Source organism: Eupeodes corollae, chromosome 3 (genome assembly GCF_945859685.1).
Source record: "Eupeodes corollae chromosome 3, idEupCoro1.1, whole genome shotgun sequence".
Lineage (NCBI taxonomy): Eukaryota > Metazoa > Arthropoda > Insecta > Diptera > Syrphidae > Eupeodes > Eupeodes corollae.
Window position 1 is genome coordinate 54,888,428 of NC_079149.1, and position 26,219 is coordinate 54,914,646.

The following is a 26,219-nucleotide window of genomic DNA, read 5'->3' on the forward strand; positions in this document are numbered from 1 at the left end:
ATGTACTATCTGTAGGCGAAGAACAACCGTTATTGATATCTACTCTTTTTATTTTACATGAAAAGTAAAATCTAAGGAGCTAGACTGATAAAAATCAATACTTTTTGGGTGCTCTGATGTCAAAAAGAAGCACAGATCTTGTTTGACAGATCAGTTCTCTACTTTGAGCTTAAAGACTTCGTCTAAAACCTAAGCTAAATTTTGACAGAAGAACGTTGTGTAGAACGTGATTATAAACTGTCCTTCAAGTTCTAAATTGAAAGATGTTGCGTCACAAGTGTCGCAAAATAATTTTTCTCGTCAAAACTTGATTTTTTTTACTTCACAATTTATTTTTTCCTGGCTCCGAAAAAAGGCTTTCTTCAAGAAATTACTCCTCAAATTGCATTGGCGTGTGACTATGAGGCCGTCAAATTAGATTTTTGCAAACATTTTAGCATTAGCATTAATATTAGTTTTTATTTTGTTTTAAGGTTTTTGTATACTTTATATCGAATTAGAAAGGAAACTACAGGCTCTTGAGTTTCGGCCCCAAAGACTGTGCGCGGGTATATGTTTTTTTTTTTGACGCGGGTATAGGTAAGTTAAGCACGATATGCATTTCAAAACATACATTATTTATTTTATCTATTTATTTATTAAATATCTCAAGCAAGTTGAATGCTGCTTCAATTTTTCTTTCGTTATTCTTTTTGTAGTTTAATATTTTAAAACAGGTTCTTTTTTTTAATATCAAAAGTATGAAAAATCGAGTATTTTTGACAATAGTTGTTCCTAAATGATTCAAATTCAAAAAAATATGAATTAATGAGTACCTATATGATAGATGAAAACAATTCGCGTTCAAGTTCATCAATCCTAGCTTCCCATTTCAATTTGACCGACATGGCTCTACTCTTGATATCAATGACATTTTTAACAAAATCTTAAAAGTGAAATATATCTCTCTCCATCAAAATAACCACATTCATTTCTTTCCTAAAATGTACACTCTTTAAAATTGCGAAGCAGGACAGTTCACCTCCACCGGTTTACCTCCGCCAGTTTACCTCCGCCGGTTTACCTCTGCCAGTTTATCACCGCCGGTTTACCTCTGCCAGTTTACCACTGGAAAAATACATAGGTGACATCAACGCGAAGTTGATTACTAGCAGTCCATATCTACCTTGTTATCTATATTTTACTTAGTTTAACTATAACCTTATCTATTCAATACACCAACCATTATACCAGTGCCCTTCAAACCGCAATTAGCTGTCAACTTCATTGATCCCAATGGGATTCCAACAAAAACACACAAATAAAATCCCATTTCCAATAAGATTTTTTGACATCCCCCTTTTTTCCACACATATGATGGGAAAATTATCATCTGGGGCGCCATGTTGTTTTATTGTAGAGATACCGAGCGAGAGAGCGGCCGCATTTGTACTTCACGTCTGTTCGTTATTTTGTGAAAGTGAAAAAATTCATTAAATTTCTCAAAGAAAAATCATAAATCACTCGATCAATCAAATTAAAGTCAAACTCTTGGTTCGAAAATTCTCTAATCCACTGATTTGTGTCAAATCAAACCAAATTCAAGCAAAACAAAAAAAAAATAAAAATAAAAAACCAATCCGACAGATCGTCGTTTCCTGTGAATCGATAAAAAGTTATATCATTTTTCTACTGCTACTCCTGCTCCTGCTCCTGCCTACTGCAGTCTCAGCTCAGCTCAATCTCTCCATAAAGTGAAAAAAATACAAAACGAAAAATCCAAAAAAATAAAAAAAAAAAAGAAAATAGAAATTGAATTCGCCCAACCCCCCTTAAAAAAGAAACCAACTATCACCCTCGTCGCCGCGTGACTCTGCTCTAACTCCCCCGGATCGAGGTTTTTCAAAATAGGTATTCCTCTTCTTTTGCTTCTCCTTGCTTAATCGATACATGAATTTTCCAGTTATCATCATCATCGCCGACGACAAACCGACTACCTCGACGAACGACAACGACTTCGACGAGGTTTGGAATTAAATAAGCAAAAAGAAGTGAAAAGTGTGTGTTGGATTTAGCTGTTGGCTGTTGGCTCTTGGCTGTCGAAATCGAAACGAAATCGTTGTGCCAGTGCCTGCTGTGTGGCCGTTTCCTTGCGCCTTTTACGTGAATTTTCCATTTTTGATATTTTCCGTTTTGGTAGAGTTGAACGTAACGAGACGGACGGACGGACAGACTCCCGCTGTCGCCTAAAAGGTGTCCCAGTGCGTGAACATTGTGCATCCTAAGTGGCACACAAAATAAATTGCATCTTTCGAGCTAGTTTCGAGCTCCGTGCTACAACAACTGGCGGCTGGGAGCAAGTTTCCCAGTTTGGTTGTGCGAATCGGTTTCGGTTCGGGTTTTTATTTTTGATTGAAAGGTACACTCCGCATTCCGTTCTCTTTTTTTGTATTTGGTGAGTGGTGACTGCTGCTGGTGGTGTTGATTGATTAGAAGAAACTCAGACCCGAGAAAATCTTTGAGAAAGGAACACAGAAACGTAAGTTATCCAAATTATTTCTCATTTTGCACAGCCGAATGATTCTTTTCCATACCCCAAAATATTTGTATTTGTACTCCGGGTTTCACGCATTTTTGGTGAATTGTTGAATGTGGGTTGTGTAGGGTAGGTATGGCACTGTATCAAATACATATGTATATACACACACAGTTTCTCTTCTCTACCACCCCCGGACGGCTTGCTGCTGATGTTGACGCTGCTGCCCGATTTGTATCTGTTTGATGTGTAACGTTCCTTCGTAGCTCACTTGTTCGTATTCACTTCACCTGACTGCCTGCCAGGCCAGGAAAGGCCTGATTTCCAGCCTTCTACCATCTTTGCCTCCTCCTCTCTTCTCACCTCTGTTCTCCTGTTTCTAAGTTCTCCATTCTCTTCTCACAGCCTAAATGTACCATACCAAACCAATATAACATAAGGAGTTTGAGTTAGTTTTGTGCGTCTGAGCAGCAAGGGGAATGGAAGTGGAAGGACAGATCGAAGCGAAGACTGTGTTTTTAAGTAGATTTGCACATGACGATGATGACGGGGAGCTTGTTTGAGTTGTTTGAGTTTGGTTTATAAATTCATCACCAGAGTTGACTTTTATAGTTTGCTCTTGATAGATAAATATTATAGATGGATATGTGGGCCATGTACCTACCTATCTACGTGCATTCTGAGTATATTCTTGTTGTTTGTTAGAGTTATTAAATATACCTATGTTGTGATTTTGTTTTATAGGTCAATTTGACGTCGTTTTTTTTATTCAATTTGACTTTTCAGGATGAAAATCTAAAAATTGAAAAGTTGACTCGTGTTAAAAAAAAACCAACCGCTTTCCCAACAAGAAAATTGGCGTATGTTAGTTTTATTTTCTTTGATACAGTTTTCCAGGAATTATTTTTAGTTGAATGAAACTTGTCAATTAAAAATTTCACAACTCTGACACATTATTGGTTCGCTTCAAGAAGATGGAGGTGGTGGTGAAGGTGATGGCGAAATTTATTTAAATTAAGTTTCAAATTGGATTTGCGCGCGCAAATTGCAAATTGGATGTTATTTCAAATTAACCCTGGTATTCTATTATTACTCTTGAAATATGTTTACCATCAGCATCCGTTGTGATTTTGTTTTATTTCTTTTAAATAATAATTTAAATTGTTTATTGCGTTGATTTATAAACGGTTAGGGTAATTGTAATGCATATACGTAATTCAGTAAATCAGTTGAATAAAACTTGAGATGAACGTGAATTTGTTTTTATTTAGATTAAGTTTAAAAGGATAAATATTAAACCATAAACGATTGCAAAAAATTTGACAGGTGTGTGATTAAACTTTGTGGAGTGATCTTGGGACATTTACGAGTTCCAAATTTGTATAATTGAACGAATATGGACGACCTGAACTTAATATGTTGTGAAGTGGGTCCGAATCAAATGGATCGAATGGTTATGACCGACTTTTTCAATTTCAAACGTCCAGTTGACATATGAAAAAAAGCTCTGTTCAACCTTCAACAAAGCTTTACCAGATTAGATAAGAAAAGTTCATGTTTTAGTTGTTTAGTGTAAACAGTTTCATGAGAAACGTTAACAAAAAAATTATTATTGTTCGTCCACAAGTATTCTGAACCCAACGAATTTGCGGTTTCTCTTCATGCTAAGAGACACAAATATGTAAAATTTAAAAACGGAATTGGGCAAAAGAATTAGTACCTACAATTGGCTTTTTTTTTAAGATCTTAGGGATTTCTATAGTTTCAGAAACATAAACAAATAATTTCTCATACAAATTTCTAGCTTATGCTCTCAGAAATTGATTCTTATGATTCGGTTTTTCAAGAATTTTCTACTGAATAATGAATTGTGTTTATATTTCATTCTCTTTCTCTGTCAATCGGATTTAGAAAATTCTCATAAATCTTAGAAATATGAACTGCCCAAAAATAGATTTAAAATGCCAAGTTTGAAAAATGATACAAATTTTGATCTATTCAAAAATACGTTATTTGTTTCATATTCAAGCTCAAACACATCAAAACACTTAGTTGTGTTTGTAGGTAATAAAATTTCAGGGGTGGAATCTCGTAAGGAGATAGTTGATTGTTGATCATCAAAATAAATGTTTTTCTTCCGTGTAAGGTGATTATCAAATTGACTATCACTTTTTTGTTATGGTTTATGGGTGACAGCTTTTAAGTTGTCGCTTTATACATTTTGTTTAATTTTATTAAAAAGTTTGGATGTGTCAAATTCTTTTCTACAGTAAGTCGGAAGTTTTGTTTAAAAAAAAGTGAAACTAAAAAGAATTCGTGACGGTATAAGAGATGTTTTACATGCGAATAATTGAATAGATTCAATTCGTCTAAGTTGTGTTGAATATATCAATACCCATGTTTTTTGACATTCTATAAATAGGTAGTAGTTGAAAGTTGGTACAACTGAAAGAAGACCTGTCAGAATAATAAAAAAAAAACACAAATAGAAGAAAGTTTTGTGAAAATTAACTTCAGCAAAAAAACTAACCAAAACTAATAAAATGGACAATTTTCAAGAAAAAATGGTAAGAAAACATCTGGATATTGAGATTCTATAAAAACAAACAATTTGATATAAAATAAAAACTTCAAGAAGGCTTTGTTCGTAGACTATAACAATAACTTGAAGCTCGCCTCAATTCTTTATATATATGAATCGAGTTGAAATGAGCTTGATTCCACTCGATTCCGGTCGGGGATCGGAGTCGAGTCAAAATTTGTAAAGAAAAACCTGTGTGGAGGAGTTGGTTTTACAGATAAAGCATTATGGTCTGTTTATTTGCATGTTTGTGTACAAAAAATATAGTTTTATTTTAATCAAATTGTGTAAAATCCTACTATACTATTGATAGATTTTCCAAAAAAACACGGGTAATTTAACACAAAATATACACATGTGTTCTAAGGCCCTCAGAATCTTTAAACAAGATACAAATCAAAACCCCTTATTAATAAATATAACTTCCTGCCGTTGAATTCCAATAAATTTCAGCGATTAAACTTTCTCCAACTCCATCTTTCTGTTATCATCAAATTTCATCTTTCTTTACAGACATTGACAACTCACATTCTATGTCTTGAATCTTTGTAAGCTGTCGAATAACATCTTGGATTTCAACAAGAATTTCCAATTGCTTCGAAAAGGAATTCTCTTGCAGTTTTTTAAGATGTCATACACTTTTAAAATGTGATGCTTGTTACATTTTAATTTGAGTGTTGAAAAATTTGAATCTAAGGTTCGCAGTGTGTCTAAAAAGGGTAAAGTAGTTGTCAAAGTTGCTGTTGAAGTTGCTATGTCAATTTGTTTCTTGCTTTGAAAAATGGATATCGCCGCAAGCTTAAAGCAGTGGCATCTTTTCTTTCGTCATTCATTTTGCGGTTTAAAGTTTTAAACATACTATATGAAGAATTTCCTGATATAGCAACTATAGTTATCCATAGTCAGAAATTTCACTGCTCTGAATAAGTCATTATCTTTGTGAATAATCTATTTAGAAAAATAACAGAGCATAGCTGATGTATGGATCCCTTTCAAAAAGAGGTCCCAAATACTTGAAAAATCGAGTATTTTTTTTAGAGAAATAAAAGGGATTGTTCCTTTATCAATAACAAATTCAAATTTAGCAATAGAATCACTTCACATATAAGGTTAAGTGAAATCCTGCTGCAGATGGGAATTTGACTATTATTCGAGTATTGAAAATAACTTTCTAATTATTTTATTTTTGACATTGGTACGTTTGATAACCCCTTGAGATTCAGTTGATGTGTTTGTAGAGCACTCTGATACTATGACACAATTTCTTTTCAATTTGTTTCAAGTAAAATTTGTTAAACTTATTTACTTGTGTGTTTTTCCAAATGAGATGAAGACTCAACTTACTAAATGTTTACACTTTAATGAAAAATGCTTGTTTTTGGTAATATTTTTTAAAGTGTGTATTTGCTTAAAAAAAAAGGTACGTACGATCGTAGATTTGATTAAAAATAGTACGTTTTTGGTACTGTTTCATTTGAAGGGGACATTTTTTGGGAAATATGTGCACGACAAAAAAATTGTCTTCCATCTATCTGGGATAAATTCAATACAGTTAATTTCTTACTCAGTCCTTTAATTCGTTTTTGATGGGCGGTACTGCTAAAATGATTGTCATCCTAGCATTACGAAGGGTTAATTTAAAAAACAAAAACAAGAGTGACTAATTTTGTTTTCACGACAAATTTAGGACAAAATCATGACAATAATCCAATTATTAGTGTCTTAAAATTTTAAAGTGGTAATTCTAACTTGATCCGTAGTACCCGTTCGTTAGACTGTCAGGCCAGAGATCTTGGGTTCGATCCCTGCCTGTGCCACCAGTAATTCTTGTCATTAAAATTGCTTTTTCAAAATAGAAAAAAATGTAGGTCCCTTAATTTCTGAAATGACTCAGAAACAGGAATGCTTGAGAGTTGTAAGTCACTACGCCCTGGTTTTCTATGGATTGTTGCGACACCTAATTTGTAATGCAAACTTAACGAACATAAGAAACTTAGAATCATGATTCCAACAAAACACGTTTAACGTTTTTGTCATTATAAAGAGAAAAGTAACTTATTATATAAATGGAAAACAGTATTAGCCAAATAATTGGCTGTCGTCGATAAATTCACGTAATCCATCTCAGGTGACCTTCAAGTCATTGTATTGTTACTAAAATGAAAAGTCTTAATATTAACAATTCAATTTTCAACAAGCAAAAAAACAGCATCAGTCAAATTGAAAAATTTCATCTTAAATAAAAAAAATAATACAATTATTAAATATTGTGCTCAATTAAAGATATGGAACGAAAACCCCACCAGACGTTTGTTTTAAAAAAAAAGTGTTTGTACTGTTTGTGTTTGTGTTTTTGTTTCTATTTCAATTTTCCACAAAAGACTAATGTTTACATTGTAACTAATTATAGGCACCTCAAAAATAGGTGAAATTAGCTTATTGAATTTAAGTTCGAGGGGAATTTACTTGCAGGGAGATTCCAAAGTAGACCAAATTCCCCTGCTATTTTTGTACATATGGAATATTATTCGGCTTGATGGAGAAAATCATTAACTTTTCCTAAAAAGTCGTCCCAGTTCCAGAAAAGCCACTACAATTTCAAAAAATATTTGCACCTTAAATTATCAGAAATAAATTCCAAAAGATTTAAGTTAATGATTCTTACAGGTGGTTGTAGTCAAACACAAATACTTTTCTCAAAAATATAGCAGTCATTGTTAAATATGAATCTAGCTAAAAAAGAAATTTTAAAAATAAATATATAATTCCACGTTTATAATTTTTTGTACGTTTTCTCAAAAACGAAAAGATATTCTACCAAAAATGTATTAAACCACAAAAAAACAAAAGTCAAACAAGTAAAACCCATCTACCTACTTAATTTTGCAACAATTTTATTTTAATTTTGATTTAATTTATAATCTAATTAAAATAAATTAAAGAATTTTATTGAATCATCAACAATTTTGAGTGCGCTACCTACCTACATGCCACCAATTTTGATTTTATAGCCGTTTCATAGACAACCAGTTCCGACCATCACAACTATAACTTATTTTAATATTAAAATTAAAAAAAAAAAAGATTTTTGGATTAAAACGAAGCTACAATATGTCATTTTAAATATATAGAGTTGCCATTGTTTTTTATTTTAACTATATCTAACAAAAAAACTCTTGACTTGAAACGGTGGGAAAATTCATTTTTTTTTAAATTGTATGTTGATTTCTCTTAACTTATTCCTACCTCATAGGGACCACTTGATTCGAGGCCTTCCCCTACTGCGGTGTTCTGTGGGCGTGGATTCGAAGACTTTCCGGATCGGAGCGTTGGTTTATCGCCGTTTCATCTTCTCCTCCACTCACCTTTTATGCATACGGGACTAGATCCCACGAAGTACTTTTCTCTCGAAACAACTCAGGTTGTTTTCATACGCTTTTGTCATAGTCCATGTTTCTGCACCGTATAGCAGGACGGAGTTGATGAGGGTCTCATATAGCAATGCCTCCAGAAAGGGCTTTATGACTCAATTGCTTTCTTAGCCCAAAGAAACAGCGGTTGGGAAGAGCAATTCTTCGTTTGATCTAAGAGCTAGTGTTATTTTGTGCATTCATAGAAGAGCTTAGGTAGACAAAGTCCCTAACTATCTCAAAGGTACGGCTGTCGATGGTAAGGTTTAGACCGAGACGCCGGGTTTTTAAGTCTTTTCTTGACGGCAGCATGTACTTCGTTTTGCCCTTATTGCCGACCCAGTCTCAATTCTCACAAAAGCCCCATTGACAACACGTTAAGTTCTTCCGATTATGTCATCAGCATATGTCAGTAATTCAACAGACTTTGTCTCTATACTGTTCATCTCTGTAGAGTCTGTCATATTTGACCTAGAAAACGATGAAAAAATGTTAGACTGAGGACTTTCGGTCTAAAGCCACACTGATAAGGTCCAGGATGGGCCTTAGACGCTCCCATATTACTGCGGAATAGACTTTGTAATTGATATTAAGGAGATGGATTCATCTATATGGTTGGTGTAGTTTAGAGGGTCTCCGATAAACAATACTGAATTATTTTACAGATACAATTATCTTCAGCTGCTTTGAAGAGCACGGTATTCTTCAGCTTAGATATGTCAATCGTTACTTCGTCCAAGTCAGAAAGAAAGGATTGTTGGCTTTCATCATCTATATTGGGTTCATCTTCGCCGTTATACAAATTGTAATCACCTCTTCGAAAACTAACACGGCACAAACAAAGTAGGTGTACCTATTCCAAATATTCTTCCTCAATAAAAGAATCAAATTAGCTCAAAATTATGTTTTCAGTGATGAAAATTTTACTGTATACCTATACTATACTTTATTATCATCATCATCTACAGACCACGCGAGACGACGACTACGCGACTCGGTCGTCGTCGCGTCGGTAAAATATAAACAAAATATAAATTAATCACCTGCTCCATCGTTATTATCTATGACTTAATTTTTTAATATTTTTATTTTAAAATTTATTTAAGAGACAGTTGGCACGTGAGTTGTTGGCACAAAAGAAACAAAAATACATAGAAACATAGGCTAACAGCTAACTTAAAATATTGTTGTGGGTGGAAGTGGAATATGGAAATAGACCTAATCTTCCAAGATTGAGGGGGTTCAATGTTCAGTTTTTGACTTGAATCTCGTGATTAATATAAATTAGCACTTAGTCACGGAAAATGTATAATAATTGCTGTTTAAAATGAAATATTATTATTATTAAATTTTATAGATTTTTTTATAATATTCTATGTTCAAGGTTCGTAGTTTTTTATCAAGACTAAAGAAAAAATAATTTTTGTCATCCGTGGTTTTCTTTCACTGATTTTTTTAAAAAGAAAGTACTTGATTGTTTTGAAGTTTTTTTTTTTTTAAACAAATTTTTCAGTTATATTTAAGATATTTTGTTTTATATTTATTATATTGTTTTATTGAACAATAACGGAGTTAAATGCTGTCGTCGGTTTTTTCAATATTTTTGCAGAAAAAAAGATCCCCAACTGCTGACATGATTCCAGCAGAATGAGTAGCTGAAACACGAACTTCAAAAGGTTATTAAAGTTGCAGACATTTATACAATGAACCACGATTTTTGAAAAATACCAAACATTGATAAAATGGTTTAGTGCTAAAAAAAGTACAGCTTTTTGGGTTAGAAATTGTGGTTTTTTAATGCCAAATTAAAAATTTTCAACCAATCGTTCCGCTGCTGTGTAGGTGCTTTGGAGCAAAATCCCATAGCAACCTAACTGTCGTTGTTGTCTTGTGTATTTCTTCATTATATCATTAAAAACGTTTAAGAAATTCCCTTGATTCAAATCATTATAATTTGGTTTCAAAGCTTCCGTAACATCTGTAACTCCGTTTATAGGTAGGTGGAGCGATTTTTAAAACACTTCTATTCAAGATACGACCTTTAGACTTTCAAAGAAAAGTTTTGAAAACTAAAATTCACGAGTTCGGTGACTGCATCCTTAAGGTGCAAATTATAGCTATCATTGGTTTTTGTTATTTAACATTTTGTTTCGAGATTTCAGAACAAAAAATAATTCCACTGAAAACCGAAATGTGTGTCCAATGACAGATATTTTCAATGAAAACATTTTCTGATTGCACAAGTCCAATAACAAGAAAAACCCTTAACATTGGTATACAAAAGTACTTTACTGGGTTGCATAATTTTGAAACTTGCATAACTTTAGAAAAAAAGGCAACAAATTTAATTAAATATTTACATTTCATAGTTTTAAGATAATTATTTATAACATTATTTATATCCGTTTTTGAATATGATCCTTAAGACTGTTTAGAATAGAATTGTATAATTTTTTTAAATTAGTCATTAAATTCAGTACCAGGCATCACAAATACTTTCAATCAAGATGTCTTTGTCTTCAAATTGTCTGCATCCTTGATCAAGTTTACGAGATGACCATTATCAAATGTTTTCTATTACATTAAGTCCGGTAAGTAAGTCGCCAGAAGTTCCACTTGTTCTGAATGGATGTGCTATGGGGGCGTTGTCCTGTTTGGACAAAAAGAGCGTTTAGAAGGAGTTGTCGGAATTTCATTTTGTATTCCTGAAAAACAGCTAAAAACGAATCTCTGAACTTAAGAGAACGGCCCAGTTGGGATCGAATATATACTGATGAGCATTCCTAGAAGTACTAGTATTACGGTTGAACAGTTTTAGGAGAGGAATGCAACTGGCTATTTCTCTAGAGCATAAACTGTTAAAATCAAGGTAAAATAGGTGAGCAAGAAACTTTACGGCGATTTCCGAGCGATGGTTAGTAGGTTGAACTGTCATGCCAGAGATCTTGGGTTTAAACCCTGTCATTTTTCACGGGTACTGTCTCGTGCGAACAATTGAGAAATCCCATAAGGGTTAGTCTTGTCATGAAAAGCGCTTTCTCAAATTAGCCATTCGGATTCTGATTAAAAAACTGTGAGTCTAATAGATAACAGTCAGATAAGAGAGGGAGAAAAACACTAAACACTACATAAAGGAACCAATGTTGATATTATCGCCAATCAATTTTAAAGCTCTACGTTCAATACTGTCTACCGGGTTTAAGCTGCAGGAGCACCAGCCCACAAATGGAGAGCTTTGGACGATATAAGTCTTGTGTTGTATTTTATGATTGGCAATGTATAACACTTGTCGAAAAGGTTTCGTTCGTGGCAATCAAAGCCTGAATCCAAATTCGTCTTCAAAGTTACTCTACCACGTAAAGTTTTTAAATTAAAAAAAGGCATTTTGAGGCAATATAAATTCATGAAGTTGCTTTATTTTGATTGAATTCGTTCGTGGTGGTATTCCAATCCTCGATATTTAGTTGAAATATTTGAAGTATTTCATAAATTTTTTTAAAAACTATATAAGTTATCATAAGTTGTTAGATTTTATGTGCCTCCAGTTTTCACCAGACAAAATGCAACATGAACTAAAAGTAATTTTTGTTCTGGTAACAAATTTGTCGTCTAAATAATTTTATCACTTGAAGTTGTTGAAATATATTAAAAAAATAATGTTGACAACGAGCATTTTTTTAATTTAAGCAGATTGTTGAAATCAAAGTTCGAAATCGGCACCAAAACGTATTTTCCGAAACCAAGTAAAATACTAAAAAGATTTGTAATGTATCTAGAAGACAAAGATTTGTGCCTTGCAAAGGTATCATCATAAAATGTATTGTTGGATATGTTGAGTTACATAAGTTAACCTTTAAAACCGCGTTTTTGGTTGTCTTTAGCATTTTCAAATTGGCAAATTACAAAAACCTGTGATAGAAAAATTTAAAGGTGACATCTTAATCCTTTTAAAAAGTATGGTTTTGCTTGGGCTACTAAAGAAAACGTTAAAAAGCTTTATTAAAGGTTGTTAATTAATTGTATTGCCCTTAATTTCATTTTGATTGTAAATTGTATAAGTTCTGAATAACTTTAATGTTTTATTTTGTAAAATTATAAAATGTAACCCTTTTTTTCAATTTAAAACCATAATTATCATTCCTTGCACTTGCTTTTAATTTAATTCAATTCTTTTTACATATGTTACATATATTGTGTATATAAATTTTTTAATAAGAATCAGAATTTACACATATAATTTAAAACACACCTCGGTGTAGGTAGAAACATTAACGGTGCTGAAAGATAAGAAATTAATTTAAAAGGCAAGCTAATTAATTATGAATGCAGGTTAATCGGTAGCAATTAATCCCAAACATTATACTGCATCACCCTTGGCTTGTTAATTGAATATGTAGACATGTATGAAGGTATATACAATATTATCAGCATCATTAAAAATAAGTAAGTGATAAGAGGCATGAAAGTAAGTGCCTGTAAAATAAAATGATAAGTTTATATATGTATGTATGTATATATGACAACATATGTTTTCTTTTTTTAAATATAAAATTAATTTTAAATAGTCTTTGGGTATATTAAAATAATTATGATGACATGGATCAGCAATTTATTATATTATATATAATACGTTATAAAACAAAATTATCTGTAAAGAATTTCGCGTTCGATGCGGAACTCAAACAAAACTTAAAATTTTCGATTTTTCAAAGAAGAAGAAATGCTTTTTAAAAGCAAATACAAATCTTGAGGCAAAAAAAATTGTTTAAATGAAACGCTATGTATTGAATGGAATTACCATAAATTCTGCTTTTTTAATCTCACTAATTTAATGGCAATTAATTTTTTAAAGTGATTTGTTGCACGTTTTCTCGAAGACTTCGTTGATTGAAGGCATTCTGTCGGTGTTGTCAATTGTGCACCAGCTTTTCGAGACAATTAACTGTCTCATTTTGTAATCGTGTGTGGAATTCTCGCTTCATTTTCTTCTGGTTTTTAAATATAGATCAGAGTTTTAGGTCCCTGAAAAAAGTAGTCCAAAGGTGTCAATTAACAGGTTTATTTCTTGCGATGATTCGATCACCAAATGTTTTGCTCAAAAAATATTTGTTTGCAAATCTTCTTCTTGTTGCAATCTTTTCTTTTCAAAATAATATGGGGCGTAAAAATATCAAGAATTATTTACCTTTAGCCTTCGGTATGTAAACTGCACCAAATAGTGATTATTTATGGTTGTAAAGGAGTCTAAAGTATCTTATGAGTATTCTGGCAAATGAGAAAACAATAATTCAGCTTGTTTAAATGCCCAGAAATGAGACTCCTTGCTCACTTGATGAAGTGCTCTTTAATTTTGAAAAACAGAACCTTAAAACATTTTAGAATCAAATACTTTAAAATTAAAATATTTAAGGTCATATACATAAATACAAAATTAAGTATCAACGAATTAAATTAAAAAACGGTGTTGAAAATACGTAAAGATAGCAGTCAACAGATAAGATTTGCATTGGAATGCGTCTTTTTGGGACCATAAACTTATTTGAACTTTAGATAAGAATATACAAAATTACAGATTTATACAAAGTCTTCTAACAAGGTTATCGTTAAAGCAATTTTGTCACGTACAGAAAAGATATCAAGGATATAACCAGCAGGATATTTGTAGAAGAAATTAAATATGTAACGTCAATTGTTTTTCTGTTGATGGTAAGCAAAACTACGGAAATGAGTAATTTCGCTGCATTGTCGCTTAATACATATTGCAGTGAAAAACAATCGGTTAGACTACTCCACTTGAGGTTAGATTATGTACAAAATATCGAGAGAAGATTGTATTATCCCTTTCAGCAATAAATTCAACTATGAGGAGCCGACTCTTTTCGAGCTAATTCCATAGCCCATTATGGTTCTAAATGCCATTATCAGGTTTTTTGGCTGTCTTAGTAGTTAAAATGGAAAAAAACACTGAAAAAGACTAAGAATCGGAATATATTCAAAATCATTTAATAAGGTTTATCATCGGGCTCAAAATCAAAGTGCTTGCTTCATGAATACCCCATTCATTAAATTAGTAAAACACTTTTCGGATCGTTCAATACAAGTAGTATTGGATGGGTTGAAGCATGAAAACCACATAATAAATTATGATGTGCTTCAGGGCTCTGTCCTTCCTCAAACACTATTTCTAATTTGTATAAATGATCTCCTGTTTGCATCCTCTTATCTAATACATAGCTTCCCTAAGCTTTTCATATTCGTTTTCAAACTCACATCCCTCTTCTTCGGATGTGGAACTACAACGACAAAGTATGAGTAAATTAGTAAATTCCGTCGTAAGCAGCATTGAACAATGAAGAATAAAAAACCGTGTGGAAGTTTTTGCTTTGACACCCCATTGCTGTCTTTTATCGTTAAAGCAAGATATACTCGCCTTGCCATTTTGCATCATGGATGGCACTTGCATCAATTAGGCTCAACATCACGATGCTCTCGTACTGTATATAACCAACTATCTCATGTGGAACGAGATATCGCAAAACATGCTTTAAGGTGTTTGGATTTCCTAAGGCGTTGCTAATTTGAGAAAGCGCTTTTCATGAGAGGACTAACTCTTAGAGGATTTGTCAATCGCTCGCACGAGACAGTACCCTTGAAAAATGACCTAGTTTAAACCCAAGATGTTTGCCATGACAGTTCAACCTACTAACCTTCACGCCACGGGTACTAATAATAATAAATAAGTAATAATATTATCTTTCGTTAATTTACGTCGCTCTAAAAAATCGTCGTAAAGTTTCTTGTCTCACCCTCTCTTACAGTTATTTTAATGATCTATGCTCTAGAGAAATAATCAGTTCTTTTCCTCCCCTTGAACAGTTCTACCGTAATACTCGTACTTTTAGGAATGCTCATGAGTATACTCTCGAGCCCAACTTCGGTAGTACTTTTAAGTAGAGAGATTCGTTCTTTAGCCGTACTTCTCGAATGTGGAATGCCTTACCAGACACTGTTTTTCAGAGCCATTGCAATATTTAGGAATTCAAAACCAATGTGCACCGACACCTCCTTTCAAACCGTCTCTCCCTTTCCTACTGTGTTTCTCTGTTTGACCCGTATATATGCCATTCTATTAATTGTTTTTGGTAGAAAAGATGGCTTTTAAATGCTAACTGAAGCTTAAGGTAGGTGCAAAGTAGTGGGCGCTTATCAAAAACATATCTAATATTATCGGTTTTTAAATATATGGAACTCTTTTGTAACTTTAATTTAACCTTTGAAATTGATCTTAATAAGTCAGAACACTTTTGGGTTTAATATGGTATTTCATAGATTGTTTTAATCAACTTACTAAATATTTATCAAATTAGATAATAAAATATACTCAAATCCGCAGTGAATCACTATATGTAGCTTTCTCTTTTCTTTACGATAAAACTTGGAGTGAATAATTTTAGTTTAGTTTTTTTATGGATTACATAACCGATATCAAGATATTTAAAATCTCGAATTCATACATATTTGTTATCATTATAAAGCTTTAACTAAAAAGAAGTTCAGGTATTGACATGAGACATGATAAATTAAATCAGAATATCGCACCTTCTAGGAGTAGAATCAAAAACATAATAATTAGTGGGCCACATTAGTGTTTCTTTAAAAGGCTACTGATGCAAAAACCTGCGGGTTTAGTTGTTACCATAAATTTGTCATAATCCTAACTTGTCAAATTTTACGTTTCGTCGTTTATAGGTAGGTAACGAAACGCCACAAACCTTAATGTATCAGTATCTTGATAATTTATCTGTAAATATAGGTGTATTAACATGTTGTTCATAAAATTATTAACAAAGTGTTATGTTTTCATCGTTCATCTTCTGTTGGACGATAATTTTATTCTAAGTAAACAAGACCCTTCACTAATCTGTCATTAACCTTATCTCCCTACCACATCACAACAATATGACATTTACTTCCCTTTAATAAATTAATATTATTTATAATCCAACTAACTGGTTGGCTGGTTATTAAAATAAAAAAGAGATAAAATTATTTTCACAAAAATTAAATGAATGAAAATATTTAAAAAACGTGACAAATTATTCAAAAGAAATCATAATGAAAAAAAAAAAACTAATTTAGATGTACCCACACGAAGCTGTTGGCCGTCCATCGTTGTCGTTGGCGTTGGCGTTGTCAGCCGGCAGGGCCGCCGGCCGCCGTTCAAAAGTTTAAACAAGTATATTATTATTATTATTACGGCCGGCAATATAACGATCATTTGGGGCATAGGTCTGACACAAAAGGTCTTCGATTTAATTGACCGACAAGTTATTGTTTGACGACCATACAACAACAAAAAATATACAACTTTTATAAACCACAATTTCAATGTAGAAAAGATGCGAGTTCGTTAAAATGTGCACACATGCAAAATTGATTCGATTGAAAGTAGTTAATATTAGATAGATACATACAGTGTTCCACAAAAGTCATGGTACATTAAACATTTTCAGGTATAAAATTAAATAATAAATTTTCAACTTAATTTAGCAAATTAACATTTGTTCCTAATTTCAATAACAAGAGAGTAAACATTTTGCCATAAATATGTAAAACTAAACAAAAAATAATTACGTTAATCTCTTGAATTCCCTTTCACAAAAGTCATGATACACTTGGCAACTCTTTTATTTTTTGAAGCAACCGTGCATCGGTAAAATTTTTGTATGACAGTTAGCCATGCAGTTTACGCGAAGCAATTGTTTGAGCAAGGAAATGGGAGGAAAGGAGCTTAAACTAGAAGAAAGGCGCTTGGTTATTGATCTTTATTAAAATAAAACAAAACGTACTCCGAAATATCAAAAATTATTTCTAGAAGCCCTTCCACCATTCAAAACGTTATTAAGCGCTTTAAAAACGAACACCGCGTGGAAAACAAGCCGCGTAGTGGACGGACGTCCATCAAAACTCACTTCCCGGGATAAGAAAAAAATCAAGCACTTGGTAGTCCAAGATCCATTTATAAGTGCGAGCAAAATAATTTTGGCGCAAAGGTAATTTTTACTTGCGACATATAGGAACTACATATATGGCAAGTTTTGCATTCGTGCAAAATTTCGAACTCGAGATTTTAATCAAACATGATATTACGATGGTAGAGAAGTCGAAAAAAGTGGGTCCCGCGATTCCGTCCGGTCGGTTTTGTCTGTCTGTCCACGCTCCTACAGCCTAAACCATTGGGTCGATTGAGTTCAAACTTGGAAGTTAAGGTTTTGAGCAGATTCGCGTTAGGCGTTTTTTTCATTTTTTTTTTAAGATCAAAACTAACAGTGGCCACCATACAATTTTTTGGTCAAAAAACGAAAATTCGAATTTTCTCAAAAACAAACCGATAGATTTTCTTTAAATTTTCTCTAAAATTTTATTTTTTAACTTGGCTTCTTTCAATAAGAAAAACAAATTTTTGTATTGCTCAGGAAAGGTACCGCTCATAGAACCGTTATTTTGTTTTTTTAATTTTCTCAGCAACTTATAAACCGATTTCAATAATTTTTTTTCTGAATAAGCTCCTATATAGCTTTAACAATATTTGATTTTCAAAAGTGCAATTTCTTATTGTTTAGATTTTTAAAAAAATATTGAATTTTATTTTTTCAAAATTCGATATCTCAAAAACGGGTCAACATTTTTTACGAAATTCAAATGTGTAGCATATATTTTTAATATCTAAATAACTGCATACCGAAAATATTTTTAGAACAAAATTGAAAAATTTTATATATAAAAAATTAATTTAAAAAAAAACCGCTCTAACGATTTTCAAAAAATAAATTTAAAAAAACAAATGTTTTTTTATTTATAAAATGGCATTTAAATTTTTGAAGACAAACTTTTTTTTCGGCCGAAATTTTGAGTCTTGAAACAGTTTTTTTTAAATATTTTAACTGTGCATGAGCCCGAAAGAGCGCATTATTTTGACAAAATTGTAATTACATTCCTAGCTTTTATCTAAGTTAGTGCATTTGGTACATATTTATGTATTTTTATAACTAAAATTATAATAAATACCAACGATATGGCCGCCCATGTATAGCGCAACTGTATCGGATATGATATACTTAATTAACAATCTATTTTAAAGTGTCTATCAAGAAGAAATATCTTGGAAACTTTGTATATGTGATTTTAAAATATTATTCTTTACGAATAAGGTTGTTTCACACATGATTTACTTTCCTTCGCCTATATAAACTTAGTACAAGTTAAAGAAACGGGGGCCAGAAAGAGTATATGTATTTACTATTAGAATCACTTTTTCAACGTATACACATTATACCTATTTATAAAGGTATTACGCACGACTTCTACAACTACTGCTTATGTGTCACTTCATAACTAAAATCCCAAACGCACAAAAGCCTGACTGTAAACAAAACATCAATAGCAATTTCTTGTACCTGTTCGTATGCTTGTTATTTTTTTAAACTTTAACAAAATAAATAAACTGAACGTAAAAACTTTATGTTAGCGCTGAAAACTTATAGTAAAGAAGGAATGTATGTACCTTTTAGCTACCAATAACATTCCTTCATTATCATCATAAACATGTCCTTATCTATCTATCTGCCTAAAGCTAAGCTCGCCAATGAACTATTCCTAATTCGTATTAGACATCTACCTGCTACCTAACTACACAACCAATAGGCGATCGCTTTACAATTTAAACATTCATGGTCATGCCTCTTTCTTATCTTATTATTTTCCATCCTGGTTCTTCTAATATGAAATTACAATAAAGCTATCCAAAGGAAAAAAGCTTTTAAGGAACAAGTTGAATCTATATGGAACGCATCGTCGCTTTATACATACTAGAAACCATTTTTCAGATACAAAGATCGTACCCAAGTAAAAGCAGACTTATGAATTAAAATTAAATAAAAACAAATATTGGTAAAAGATCCTAAACAGCTGAAGTAAACATGCAAAAGTGTCTTTCATACCCTTATTAGATACAATATTAAGCCATTTTCTTTTACTTTTCCGGTTTTTATATAAAGTGCATTGATATAAAAAAAAACAAAAACAAATTCATCAACCTTCATATGGAAGCTCTTTATGTGAAAGCATATGCAAGGATAGATTCAAATATTTAGAATGAATGAAATTGTGTTGACTTTTTGGGTCTAAAATTAATTATCTCCCTTATTCTGCTGGCTGCTTATGGGAATGGAAATAATATTTTTCCATCGCTCCCGCTTTCTCCACTTTCGATACTAACGCCACGCCAACGACTCGGCATCTGGTACTGGTCGCCCTAAAAGTTTCTGCTCATGAGAGTACTATGGTTTTCATATACAACGATCGTGCGGTTTTTTTTTTGACAAATTAAATGGCATTTATATCTTTGAAGACAAACTTATTTTACAGGTATATTTTTAAATCTTATATAAGTACTTTTTTAAACAGACTCTTTGCATACAGGAGCAAGTTCGTGCGACCCAGTCGTGCATTTTATTTTAGACGAATCTAAGTATTTGGCTCGGATGATCGAGTTGGAGTATAGCGAAATCGAGGGGAAGCCTTAAATCTCAAAAATACGATTAAGACACTTAAATCATACCTTAATATTCTCAAAGAGAATTTAAAGAAAAGTGCGAGAAAACTGCGTCTCCTAAATAATTACTACTTTCAACAAGATTATGACCCAAACAGAGCCCACACTGAAAGGCTATCCAACTAAAAGCTAACTTTTAATCACAAAAACAATGTTCAATGTGGAAGAAAATGTATGTTCTTACCCTAATTTTTTAAATTGTTTGTTTCAATCATGGTTCATTTTCTTGTTGTTGCGAACATGCGTTTAAAAATGAGTTGTTATAAAATAACAAATTTTGAAATTTTACTTAGTTGTGAAATATTTGATGCATTATGACTAATTATTTAATTTATACTTTACCATGACTTTTGTGGAACACTGTATAATTGAAATAAAGAAAAAAGTATCTATGAATATTACAGGTATATGTACATTTGCATTATGTGTACCTACAGGTACGTAAGGTATACATAGATAATATATAGGTATAGAGAAATAAAGTTATTAATGAGAATTGGTGAAGATGAAAAAGTTTGCAACAAAAATAAAACCATCACAAACTTTTTGTGGGTTTGCTCGCATGGATAGTTGATAGTTCCTACCTTTAGGAGGATATAGTTTCGAGAAAAAATGAAAGTTTTATGTTAGCTGCTGGTGTGTGGATGATTTTTCTTTAAAGCCAATAGATGGAAAAATCAATGAAAAACTTGTTCAATTTATAGGGAAATGAATAGGTACTAGGTTGATAGTTTGTTTTAGGATCTGTTTCTTTTTTTTTTTGCAAAACGAACATAATCATACACTTATGTAACATCCTGAGCTTCCGCTGTAACAAATTATGTATACAACTTTTGCTTTACATATTTTTCTTTTCTCGGAAACTTTTACTACAATAAAATAGGCAATAATAATGCCTACGACCGACACCGCAACGTAATAAATACAAAGTTTCAAACGTAGTTAGTAGGAGTATTGACAAAGTCTAAGTTAGGTAGGAAGGTAATATACCTATTTTCTGTATTAAAAAGTGCGTCAGAGATGTTTGTTGCACTAAAAACATAAATATACGTGATATAGTTTGTTTGTTGTTTCTTGAAATCATAAGTTTATACTCGTATCTTTGAAAGTTATTCTCCGATTACTCTAAAAATTTTGACCCAATTTTCAATTTTGTTATACGAGGCTGTATTTAGTTTCATATTTTTGTCTGACTGTTAGAATGACAAGAAAAAACTATTACCTAGCAGAATTTTTTGAAAGTGTAAGAATGAAAAGGCGTTAAAAGTGACATGTATAAACGTTTTTAAAATCGGACAGGGAATATAATTGATAATATCAAGACTTGTCAAATGAAAGGGTTACGAGGAATGTTCACAAAAATGCAGAGTATGAGTTTGTGTGTTGGGACAACACATTAAAATTACGAATGTGTAACTTGTATTAACTAATTTTGTTAATAATTTTGATGTAATATTTAGTATAATTGAGAAAATCAATTTGATTTTATTAAATTAACATTTTTATTCTTAAAAATAATAAAAAGGTTTTTAGTACTTTATGTCTTTACCATTTGATATATTTCAAATACTTGGTTCAATGTTGGTTCCGAGATATTAAACGTCTCGTCGGCTTGTTGACATAAACCGGTGACGTGAAATAAAGTCAAGTATAATAAACAACTTTGAAGAATTGGCCTTATTTCACTTTGTAAATATGTAATATTACCAACTGCTGTAAGGTCAATTATGCTTTATTTCACGACATGGCATAAATCAATGACATAGCGTATAAAGGCGTTAAATCGCATGAAAGAGGCGGAAAATCGACTTGTTTATTTCTTAAGCTAACACGCTCATCAAACCTACTCTTTAATACACCGATTTTAAGATGTGCTGTTCGTAGTGGTATCTTCCTACTTAAACCACGTGTCGCCCAAGTCCATATCTAAGAATACGAATCAAAATTAATCGATAATCATGACGCGGTAAAGCTGGCCCTTTACAGTTAAGTGACAATGGTTATCATCGATGAAAAAATGTGGCCAAATAACGCCACTCGAGCCGTTATGCAAACCGCACCAAACATTTTTGTGGATAAAGTGCTGATTCATAAAGCTAATTTGGATTATATTTTTCTTATTGAAGAATCTATTTAGCCAAAATTAAGCCTTAAGACATCGTCGCTTCAAAAGGTCAATCGCCTTCAATTCTTAAATGAGCTTAAACCTAGTTCTTACAAAAATACGCCGCAATAAGGACTGAGCCATACCCAATTCTCGATAATGCTTTGAAATTGACGTTTTGTACGAACGCCTGAACGGCAGCGATATTTAAGACATTTCGACCAACCCTTTATCTCACTGTTACTTCGTAAAATTCCATAACGATTATGTAGACTCAAACTTTTGCATTAAAGTTGTAATTGTCTGATTACTAGGGCGATAGTTACAACCGAAAATGGGAATTAACGCTCTTAAAGTTGCGGGCACCGACTCCGAATTACGTTAGAAGCTTTCTATTACTATCGGACATTGTTCGTTCTTGACCATGATGAAAATGTTGAATTTACTTAATAAATTTACAATGACATTTAATACTATTTCTAAGTATTTTAATTATGTTTTTTTTTTTTTTATTTTTAAATAACATTACGCATTAAGATTTTGGAACCCGTTTGTTGCGGACTTCAAATTTATCCTGACCGAAAATTGAACTGCTTGATTTGAGTACCATTTCTGCGAAATTTCTCGCAAAATTTGCTTTAATTGAATCGTCAAGTCTACTTGCTCCCACTATAGTTTAAGACCTCCCAAGTTTTTGAGAATATTGCTCCCAATCAATCAATTTTGTTCAACTAAAACCTAAGTTACGTTAATTTGCTTGGGTTTGTATATTTTTATGGGAACCATTTACAATTTTTCCATCTATAACAAAAAATTGGACACACGACCATCCAAGAAAACCCAAGCTGCGAAAGAAAAAACTTTTTAAATCAATTCCCAGGAAGATAATGATTGTTTCATCACTTTAAAGTGCACAACACTTCTCCATTACGCCTAAAAGTGATCTGTTTCCGCTTAAGGATGTGTTTATTTTTATCGGAAATGCATTTTCCTTTCAACAGGACACGAAGAACTCTTCTAAAGCGGGCTGTGTTAAAATCTAGCTGCATATGCTTGGTAACGCCAAAAGCTTAACTTTATAGTTTTGCTACTTAATTAAGTTGCTCTGTGTCTTAAAGTCATTTTAGACGAATATCTTCTGGTTTGTGTAGATTTTCCCATTTGTATAGGGTTTTCAATAATAGGATGTTTCTCCATGAGTTTTTTTTTAAGAGAAATCAATGAATTAACTTCATTTTAATGAAGAAAGTATTTCATTAACAATAGAAAAGGAAGTGGACCAAACGACCGCCACGACAAGCAAATTTAATGGAATCATTTTGTTTCAATTTGATATCTGTTTATTTTAAAAAGATTGATGTTTAAATGGTCGGCAGCTTTTCTAAAAAAAGATCTCAAGATTTTAGATTGCTATGGTTTCTTTTCTTTCCCTTCTTTAAATATGCGTATGGTTTGTAGGATCCTGGCCAGAAGATAAAACTATTTTTTTTAATTCAAAGTTATTCAAAGTCTGAAATGTGGCATTTCAAACTTATTTCGTACGCAACTGCTTTGCTTTACTTAACTTCTATCAATTTTTGTATTTCTTTTCTCAATGCCATCAAGTATCAATTTAGGAATAACCAACTCCCATTTCAAATGGCATCGACTCCAAGTCCATTTTCTTCTCTATTTTGTCCCATGATGTAGGTAAGGTATACAAACAACTATTATTTCCTTTTTCCTTGGGTTTTTCTCTCTTACTCTTCGACCATATTTGTTTCTCCTTTTTTATAATCTTTTTAGTGTCCCTGAAATAAATTCAACAGGATTTGTCATCCCCTTCTTTTGCAAAAAAAAACATACCACTTCTTTCTCACTGCTTCACTCTCTCTCTTGATGACGATGACGATGATGGGGATGATGATGATGGGATTCGAGTAGCTCAGACGTAAAACCTAAGTGAAAAATGATGAAGACTGGCAATGGATATCGATGTACAGTACATTGGTAGTAGGTATAGAGTCATAGTGTACACTTGACGTTGTTCTGTGTCGTCGTAGTTGTCTGGTAATCACTTTTCCATCAAATGAATCAAAAACTCGGGCTTATGCTTGGGGATGTTTTCCTACCGTATTACACGATTTTTTTCTTTCTTTTCATTTTGGCTTGAAATAGCTAGCCCCACAATCACATAAAGCATATATGAATATAGATATGTATGAAGATGTATAGTAGATACACCATCCTCTCACAGGAATACTGTTGTTTGTGTATTGATTTTGACACGCACCGTGCCCCCCTCCTCTTATATTGTTCCTCGTCGTTGACGGTGCCACTGCCACCCAGCACCCATTCCTGGTGTGTCACTCACTATACTACTAATCCAATCATGCCAATCGTTCCATACTTAGATTGGGATTTGGAGATTTACGAACGTCATTTTTTATTTCCTTTTTTTTTTAGGCAGGTATTATTATTTTCTCTACGCTCTTGTTCGTCCTTCAATCTTCTTAGCCTTTATTTTCATCCATCCTTTACGCACTTTGGAATTATTTCCTCTCTTTTCCTGCGATGATAATCATCAAGGGTACCTTTATGAGTTTGTACATCTAAACAAGGACTATAGAAATGGTGATCCTCTACCCAAACACCCAATATCAGTGTCGGATTATCCAAGAAAAACCTATCTACGAGCTTGTATATCCTAAGGGGGGCTCTGCAAGTTCAAAATGGACCAACAGTTTTCTCAATAAGAAGTTTTCGAATATTCGGAACATAAGCCACTTACGAAATAGTAATTGGTGCGAAATGAAGAAAACATTGAAGCCAGTCAGTTATTCGAGAAGCCAATATCGAAAAAAGTTAAGAAATTTGGTTTTTACAAACTGAATTACTGTCGTCTTCTAGTCCTGCGTTTGGATTTGAGTAAACAAAGATTCATTTTAGATTAAGAATTGAAAATCTTGTTTTATAACGATCCACAGTTTTGGATCAGCAGAATAAAACATAAACGAGATGCAAATGTTGAAAGAAACATATACTTACTTACAAAAATTCGCTGTTTGGTGCGGTTCTTGACGTGACGACATCTTCGGACCCTATTTCTTTACCGTATGTCAAGAGCGACGGGGTTTTTGGTATTTTGAAATAATTTGTATTGAAGTTTTATGGACGACGAGGAGGAGGTTTAACAGTTCTTCCCTTTCTCTGATCCCAATGATCTGAGACACACAACCATTACTATTAATTTTACTATTCGTATAAGGAACTCAAATTGGTTTCATTAAGCTTGGAAGAAAGTTTTAAGATTAATGTAGTATCACAATCGGCCTGAGTGAGTCTTATTTGTTTCCCAGCAGAGATACCCCCAAATTTTCGGAAAGTAATCAAACAAATACACTCCTTTTAAACCCCCCATACTATAACAAAGTTATATAAAATTTTCACTCACGTCAATGAAACTTTTGTCAAGTTATTTCTGCGGTGATCATTCCTTTTTCGGCGCCGTTTTTTAACTCTTGGGGGTAGTGTTAAAAAATTAAGTGGCTTTTAAAAGATTTAAGTAATTATTTAGATAATTTTAAACGACTTTAACATCTTTATATCTAATATATTTTTGTATGTTATATTTAATTCTTGTTCTACAATTGTTTTCTTTTAAATTAAAAAAATGTTCTCGGAAGACGGAGATTTCGAAACATTTTTAAGACTCAGCTTTGTGCAGAACAGTGCGATGTTTTCAGTCCCGAGTAAAACTCTTCGAAGAGCTGAATGGCGGAGAATATTACTCTAGGAAACAATTCGCTTCTTGGTTGAAAAGCTGAACAACTGCATAAGACCGAATTACAAATCGTAGGCTTAGTTTTCAACAGAATTGCATGTACTTTGTAAAGAGATATATTTTAGTTAATCTTATAAGAGCAGTGGAAAAAATAGTCCAGTCTAGAGTTGGGAATTCCAATAATAGGTCCTTTTAAGTTTGTTCGTTTCTTTTATTTTCACGAACTGTAACT

The 26,219-nt window shown here is 32.5% G+C and overlaps 1 protein-coding gene across 3 annotated transcripts in view; it reads left to right on the forward strand.

The window, feature by feature from the left end:
• The first annotated feature begins 1,382 nt into the window (after window positions 1-1,382).
• LOC129952899 (cAMP-dependent protein kinase type II regulatory subunit) overlaps window positions 1,383-26,219 on the forward strand; it is a 161,235-nt gene continuing 136,398 nt past the window's right edge. For 2 of the 3 annotated variants that reach the window (XM_056065842.1, XM_056065841.1), the window contains exon 1: window positions 1,383-2,518. The gene's annotated coding sequence lies outside the window, so the exon portion shown is untranslated. The remainder of the gene's footprint in view (window positions 2,519-26,219) is intronic. The other variant, XM_056065840.1, reaches the window with a different exon arrangement.